Source organism: Callospermophilus lateralis, chromosome 15 (genome assembly GCF_048772815.1).
Source record: "Callospermophilus lateralis isolate mCalLat2 chromosome 15, mCalLat2.hap1, whole genome shotgun sequence".
In the NCBI taxonomy this organism is placed as follows: Eukaryota; Metazoa; Chordata; class Mammalia; order Rodentia; family Sciuridae; genus Callospermophilus; species Callospermophilus lateralis.
Window position 1 is genome coordinate 73661759 of NC_135319.1, and position 8731 is coordinate 73670489.

General features: G+C 38.2%; 1 long non-coding RNA gene across 1 annotated transcript; it reads right to left on the reverse strand.

Annotated features, from left to right (window-relative positions):
• Positions 1-1128: 1128 nt before the first annotated feature.
• LOC143381277 (uncharacterized) lies at positions 1129-6407 on the reverse strand. The gene is made up of 3 exons (XR_013088801.1): positions 5974-6407; positions 3427-3645; positions 1129-1564 (listed from the first exon to the last, which is right to left on the reverse strand). It is a non-coding gene; the product is annotated as an uncharacterized LOC143381277 (long non-coding RNA).
• Positions 6408-8731: the final 2324 nt, after the last annotated feature.

Genomic DNA, 8731 nt, shown 5'->3' on the forward strand with positions numbered 1-8731 from the left:
TAGTAGAGCAGTGAGACTGGAAGCCAACAAGCAGTTGGGTGAGAAAAACAAAATGGAGTTAAGTAGAAAAAATTAAGGATAAATTGACTTTTTCAAAAATTTGCAGACGTAAGTAGCTAGAGAGGAAGTCTGGGCCTGCCTGCCTATGAGCAGGGCTGGTACATGGACACACAGTGGGCTCTCAACAAATATCTACCAACTTGCTGGCAGGGACCAGGAAAGAGGCTGCTTTGTTTGTTTGTTACTTTGTTCATTTTTGTAAGGCAGAGGGATAGTGAGCACATTTGTAGGCAGAGGGGAAAGACCCAGAAGAAAGAAAGAGAGAGAGTGGAAAATAGAATAAAGGGTTGGAGAGTTTCAAGTATCCAAAAAAAAAAAAAAAAATGTGTTTCATAAAAGATAAAAGTAATGTCTTTTCTTAAGAAAAAATGGAATGCTTGGAGAATTACATGCATGAGGAAGATGGCTATGTAGTAGGACATGTCCAGGTCCCTTGGCAAGGATTGGCTGCACAGTAAGCATCAAGTCACCCTGAGGAAGTATGAATTGTACATGTGCTGGGTTCCAAGCAGCTGAGCAAACACCCTTAGTTAAGCTGGGCACTTCTTTGAAGAGGTAAAAGGTAAATCAAACACAGTGATTATTTCAGCTTAAGAAGCCTGCAGGAGGACAGGTCCCAGGATCAGACTTAGGAGGATCAGATTTAGGATGCCTGAACTACTTCCCAGTCGCATCACTAATGGATTGAGAAGACACTGAATGAAACAGTTTCCCTCTCAAAGCCTCAGTTTCCCAATCTGTCCAAAGGGAAACTGAACCAGTTCTGTGGTTTCCATGTGCCAACAGGTTCATACTGGACCATGATGAAATAACTTTTATTTATTTACTTTAATGATAATGACAACGATGTAGCAAAAAGTACATATAAGATAGTGTGCAGATTGCTGAATTTTCTCATAAGGAATTGATGTAGCACTAGCAATGCCCTGGAATCATTTCCTCCCTTGTCCCCTCTAGATACCCCCATCTACCCCTGGAGGATATCTCACTACATTGACTTCTATTAGCAGAGAGTCGCGTCACCTGTTAACATCTTTTCTTTTTTATTTTTATGAAAACATTTATTCAAAGAAGATATACACATAATCAAAAAGCACATTAAAAATGTTCAACATCAATAGTCAGCAGGGAAATGCAAATCAAAACTACAAGTATGTGCTACTTCAACCTCCCTAACATAGCTAAAAAGAAAGACAAGACAGTAACAATTGTAAACAAGGATGTGGAAAAGTTGATTTCTCTTAAATTGCTAGTGAGATTTTGACATAGTACAGCTGCTTCTGAAAATCGTTTGGCAGTCCCTCCATATGTTAAATTCACAGTAATGTTTATATTAAACCACATATCTATTAATTCCAACTTTTTTTTACAAATCTTCATTCCAGCATAGATTCCTCCGTGTGGTCCTTATCTGTTTACATGCCTGTCTTCCTTCCAAGTGTATGAGCTTCTTGAGGTATTTGTCTCTGTTGTCCTGAGGTCTGGAATACCACCTGGCACATTTCTAAGGGTAAATAAATAAATAAATAAATAAATAAAATCTTAAATACAGAAAATTGAACAAAAGGATATCTTTTCATTGAAAGATTTTATGATATCAAGACACAAAAAGTTGTCTTAGATTTAAACTTTAAATACTTTCTTATTTGAATTCCAATTACCTGTGGGAAACAATGCTACAATGAGTAAATATTTGCCTTCTGAAAGTGAGCTGATAACCCAGTTCCCAAGTGTTTCAGGATAAGCTGAATTTCCTCAAGAAGAGCAATAAATTCTTTTTGCTGTGTGGAATACTTTTGCATAATTAACCAGCTATATGGGAGGACCTGAAAATTTTTCCTTGGAATATCTAGCTTTAGTTGTTAGTAAAGCCAAGCTATTTTAAGACTTAAATCATGAATCTGTTGTGATGGGAATTAGAACCTGCAATGAATAAATTTTGCTCAGATTTTCTTTTTTCCCATTTTTTCACATCTTTATGAGTGATTTTGAGTCTGGCTTCTCTTACTGAGCATTAATTTCATGCATTTTATTCACATTGGAGAGTATGATAAAGATTCAATAATACAGGTTTTAAAAATTAGAAAAAAAGATATGGATTTTAAAGTTAAACTTACAAAAAAATAAATGGTTATCCTTTCATTTGACATTATGTTCTTCCATCTTATTGATGATAAAATATTCTTTACTTCTTGAAGATCATTGTTAATTGCTGGGAGTTTGTTTTTTATTTTTGTTTTCAGTTTAATATGCTAGCTTAGCAAGTTCAACTCCAAATCTTAACATTCCAAAATAAATAAATAAATAAATGTCACTAGGACTTAAAAATCCCCAAGCTTAGGTTCCATGGGTGCTGGAAGCTTTGTAAGTTTCTAGGCTCTGATTTAAAAGCTATTTTCAGATCTTGCGTAGTGATTAAATTAAGCTTCAATTGTCAACTCATGTAGGTAGATTCTCAGAGGTGCCCACAAAAACCACAATTAATAAATATTGACATTTTTGGAAAGGGAGGAACTCTTTTAGGGGTGGCTTGTCATCCACATCCATAAATAGCAAAAACAGTATCAATTCCCTCCAGTCTTATCAGAAACCCTTAGGATTTCTAGAAAGTGTGCACTAGAATTGGACAGGTAATCCCTAGGAGACAAGAGACACAGAAATTGAACAGGTGGTTGCCTTATATACAATGCTCAGGAGAATTCTGGAAAAAAGGCTAGCAGTCCTCAAAGAAAGCCTCATCACAAGAAAAGACTTCAAAGAAAATGTAGGTGCTCTTACCAGTCACTCAACCAACAAAATGATCAGGAAAACAGGATAAAATCAATCATTCTAATGATGGTTGAAGCAGCATGCAATGTTGCAAAGAGAAATCATACACAAGCTCATATACACAAAGACAAAGAAAGGAGAAAAGGTGGGCCAGAACGTGCAGCTCTTGAGGAGTATTTGTCTAGCTGAAGTGATGGGGACAGAACCTCCTATCCCTGAGGGGCTTCCTGCTGGCAGAATTCAGAATGTGCTTTCCCAAGGAACTCAATTTCATAGTCAGTCTCTTTCCTTGAGGAAAGCTATTACAGCACAATTCTACTTTTAAACAAAATCAGTTTGAGGCTGTTTTGAATTAATAGCTGCAAAAGATGCAGCAACCAAATCATTGTAAATAGATGATTATCCTTTTACAACTGGTAAGAGATGCACTGTAAATGCAGCTTTTCCAAAGCCTGTGTTGTATAAGGCTACACACACACACACACACACACACACACAGAGAGAGAGAGAGAGAGAGAGAGAGAGAGAGAGAGAGAGACACAGAGAGAGAGAGAGAGAGAGAGAGAGAGAGAGAGAGAGAGAGAGAGACACACACACCTTTTGCTTCTAAATTTGCTTCTAGAAGAGAACAATGGTTATTTTCCCTCTGGCTAGCATGCAACAACTCTCTTTCCCTGTTTCCATAGCATCTCCATCTTCTGTTTCGATGAATTCTCCAAGGTGAAAGTCCTGGGCAGAAGGCAAGTCCAAGCCCTCTTCACAACATACCCCTTGTGGGAGCCAAAGGAAGCCACAGATTTTTTTCTCTTCCACTTTCTGGAAAAGTTCAAATGCCGTTTGAAGACATATTCTTAATCAAAATGAATATTGGATCAAATAAAACTTTGAATCTTGATCAAATTTTTCTAAGAGTAAAGGAATGTATAAAAGTAAGAGGTACACAAATAATAATGTCTCTTTGGTAGAATTTTATCTGTGATTCCTGCTGTCCCTAGTCATAGCTTATGATAACTTACAACATATATTTTTAAAAAAATATCTCTTCATACCATTAAAAAAGTACATAAACACATACTTTTTAAATAGATCATGTATTGCTTTTCATTATTATTTTCAGCTTTATTGGGGTATAGCTGACAAATCACAATTGTACACATTCAATGTGTAAAATGTGATTTTTTTTTTTATGCTAGAGATTGAACCCAAGGTCGATTAACTACTAAGCCACACCCCCAGTCCTTTTTATATATTTTATTTTGAGACAGGGTCTCACTAAGTTGCTAAGGGTAAAATTGCTAAGGCTGACCTCAAAGTTGTGATCCTCCTGTCTCACCCAGCCTCTAGAGCTGCTGGGAATATGGGCAGCTGCCCCTATACTTGCCTAAAATATGTTATTTTGATATTCATTAATCTTACCACAAAAATGGTAACTCTGTAAAGTGAAAGGTATATTTACTAGCTTGATTATATATTTCATTTTTTTTTAGTGCAAATACACAAAATATTTTTCTGGCTTGTACACAAGCACAATTGGCCTGTATTGAGTCTTGTAACCACATATGCACCCAGTACATCTTAATTTTTCAAAGCAAAGAGCATATTTTCCTTTATATATTTCTATTTCATGAATGACATAAATAAAATGTTTGACAAATCAGTCAGTTGCCCCTGCCTGACATTGTCCAGAGGCAAGAGAAAGAGTTAGGCAACTTCACAACCCCACACTGCAAAGCTAAGCATGATGCCTTCTGAAAGACAGACAGAGGCATCTTAAAATCTAGAGTGAGAGGATTTCGAATAAGTAGTTTTGACATTGAAATACAAGAACAGAAATCATTGTGCTATGTTTCTGCTTCAGGAGATGCAATCCACAATGCCCTTATTACATTTCTCCAACCACAGAGGTAATCCACTTTTAACTAATGAACATTGTCTTCACATGGCAATGAGGGGAGTGACTTCTAATTATCATTGGCTCTACTCACACACACTTGTCCTATCAACCCATGCGACAGTGTAGAGGGTGAATTTCAGGAGCAGGAAGGCAGTGTAGGCCATCTACTTACTCATAGGACATTTCATGCACTGGTGGCCAAAGACACCACTGTGGGTGTTATGTTTCCTCCCTGTCATCGGATGTTGACACTTGTGTGCCTCAAACTACATTCCATGACCCCTGAGGAATCCTTAAGGCTCTGAATTTGATTGCATGTGGCTGTGATCACAGCTTTTCTTTTTATAACAGAAACACAGATGTTCTTCCTTCCTCCCACACATCAGCTCATCTGTAGAGTCAGAATCTGAAAATGGCCAATACCCCACTGAGGAAGGCTTCAACTGGAGGCAAGCAGAGAAACCTATGGAGTCAGGCTGACAGGTGCTAAGTTCTAGCTTAGCCACTCAGTAAGCATACAACTTTCTGTGAAGCACTGAATTTCTCTACAACTGAAAATGTCACAGAGAGAGCTACTAGTGGTACCCACATCACAGGCCTGCTGTGAGGCATTAAATGAAATCATTGATGTGTGCCTTTAGAAAAAAGCCTGGCATATAAAACATGGCAGATTCATGGTCACTTGTGTTCTTCTTTAACATATGAACTTTCTGGAGACCTGTATGTCCATGTTTACAGTAGTCTCAATGGAACCTAGGAGCCTTGATGCATTTGTCCCTCATCTATTATATGAAGATGGTGCAGATGACCACCTCTCACACCAAATTCTCTTTAAATGAAGTTCCATGGTGATGAGCTGCACTGATCCATCCACACTCTTCCCAACCTGGTTGTTACGGAGTCTGGCACTGAAGAGGGGTAAGCAATGGTTCTGTGACTCTCCTGGGAGAGGAAAGAGAGCACAGTATGACCATTGCATAGTCATTAGCACTGCCAGAGACAGAGAAATCAGGAAGAGTGGGGTGAACAGTGGAGGTATATACTTGTGCTCTTTGCTGGTGGTCACTTCAGAGAAGTCTATTGGAAGGGGGAATGTTCCATCAAGTGAGAGGAGAATAGACTTGTATCATTTAAGAGTGGGCAAACCTGAACATTTAGGCAAATGTAGTAGCAATACCCAGTTCCAAAGAGAGGCATTCAAGACTGGAAAATAATAAGTTAATAAAATAGCTGGGCATGATGGTGCATACCTGAAATCCCAGTAGTTCGGGAGGCTGAAGCAGGAGGATCGCTAGTTCAAAGCTAGTCTCAGCAAAAGTGAGGCACCAAGCAACTCAGTGAGACCCTGTCTCTAATAAAATATAGAAAAGGGCTGGGGATATGGCTCAGTGGTTGATTGTCCTCGAGTTTAATCCCTGGTACCTCCCAAAATAAAAATAATAAAATGGAAGGGAAAGGTGGAAATTGAAACTGACCTCTTTATGTAGTTGTTTGCTGTATCTCATTTTTCCTAATTTTCATCATATCTTACAAGGTGAAAATTAACCACCCTTTACTTTAGGATGAAATTGACATTCAGTGTAAAGAGCCTAGCAAAATCAGGTTGGCATGTCACAGGAAAGGCCAGAACTTGGGTTAAGGTTTTTGTGACCCCCAAACTCATGCTCTCTCCAAACTACCTGGTCAGTACCACTGACCTCCCAATGAACCATGAAGGGTCTGGGTAGGAAATCAAAGCTGGATTTAAGATGGAAGGTCATTCAGAAGCTTAGGCTGAGGCCTTTTTAACAAAGCAAAGGCATTTTCCTAGTCTCAGGAGAGTGACAGGAATCCCTTGGTAGAAAGAAGATTCCGAATGAGCTCATCATTCAGCTAGAGCAGGCTGATTCCTCTGAACCAATAATTTCTCCCTTTAGGGCTTTCACCATGGAAGGCACAAGCATGATCCTTGTTGTGCCATCAATTCAGTAATACTTTGGTGACTCCTCATTGTAGTGGCCCTCAGAGTATATGAAAGGTGCTTAGAGAACCTTGCTTTATTTACTTCTGTTTAAAGATGAGTACGATTTCTACAAAAGAAAGAAAGAAAAAATTGCAGGTGAAAGTTATTTGGAGCCAAGTATTGGCTCAACCTGTGTTTTCCTTTTTTTTGGTCCAATACCAATGAAATAACAGTATTAATTTTCTTGCAATGTCTGTAAACTTCCATTTAAAATTTAAACACAAAATACTAACCTCATTTACCTCATTCTACTAAGAACTATAAAATATTGATATAGGGAATAAAATATTAATTTGTGTCTGGTATACAGACCCCGACAAAACATAACATGCAAAACACACAACAAGTAATTTTAATTGTAGTATTTAAAGTCTCCCTGACTATTGCCATAATTGTTGTATTTAAACTCTTCTTGGCTGACTCATATCACTTATATGCAGCACAATTAAACACTATCCCAGTTTAGCATTAAGAGATCCTAGGGGGCATAGTTTACCCCTCAAACTGTAAATGTGGAAGAAAGCCTTATTTGTGAAGGCTTTGCCATTGTGGTGTTTAGGCAAACTGGAAACTCTCATGAGAGTCCCACACTGCTCCTGTCACTAAGGAAAATAAGGATAGCACTGATCTGCTTCAATAGAGGGGTCCACTGGCCAGTTACAGGTAACCTCTGACCTCAGTGAGCCTGACTGAGACTCTGATGCCATAATATACCAAGCTGCAACCTTTGCATCTACAGCCACTCAAGTCCCAAGGAGCTGCACCCAGTTGCACTCACAGGTCACTGGTATCCTAAAGATTTTTAATAAAATTTTCCACAATAAGCAGAAATTTAGCACTATAGCATATTTGAATTAAAGATGCACCTTAGAATTCATGGAATATAAAAGTCACTGCCTGCCATAAGGTGATTATTTATGCCATTATAAAGAAGCTTTCTATAGATAGCTTCTAGAAAAAGCAAGGAGATACCATTATCAAAGCACATTAGATTCAATGAGATGAGATGTATATAGCTAACACTTACTGATCATGTTCATTGGGCTGGTGTGTCAGGTATCTATTGCCACATTAATGCTGTGTGATCAACTACATAAAATATCATTGTTATACAACAGTCAACATTTCTTACATTTTATGAGTTTATAGGGTGATTGAGCAATGATTGAGCAATTATACTGATCTAAGCTGGGCTCAGGTAGGCTCACTTTGTGTCTGCCCTCAGCTACACATACAAGGTTGTTAAATGTTTCTGCCTATCTTGGTTAGGCTCCCTCCTATTTGGAAGTTGTCAGGATGTCAGCTAATTGAACAAAACACCTTTACTATCTTCCCATGCCAAGGTTTAGGCATGTTAACCTATACTCACACTGATGGTAGCAAATTTCCAAGAAAAGGTGAACATATCATGCAAGTGATTTTTGAAGCTTTTGCATGAATATGAGTTAACATTTTATTGGCCAAACGTTTTATTGGCCTGAGTCCAGAGTGAGCTTTACAGATAAAATAGAAATTTATACCAGTTTTTCCTCTTTGCACTCTCGCTGCTATATTTTAACACTGAGCTGGAGATGGACATCTGGGTCATCACTCTCCAACCTACCACATCCTAAATCTGCCAGCCTAACCCTGAACCTTACCTGCCTATCATCTATGGTCTTAGGGAATATGCATGTGATTTAATTTTTTATCATTTCACCTTTAAATACCATTGAAGTTAAGAACAATAAAGCACAGCCTTGAGAAAAGTCAAACACACCTTCCTCTCAAATGCAGCCATGTTCCACAAAGCAAAACATACTAGGGATATTGAAAAAAAGTCCTTCCAATTGCTCATAGAAGATCTTCTTGGGAATTCTGTAACCTCTCCCCAGGGAACTGAAAACATACCAACTGATGAGGAGCAACAAAGATAAAATCATGTTCAACACTGGTGATTACACTCTTGATTCCCTTAAAATATTGGGTCATGGTTTCCCACACTTTCTGGGTCAATCTAATGAAGG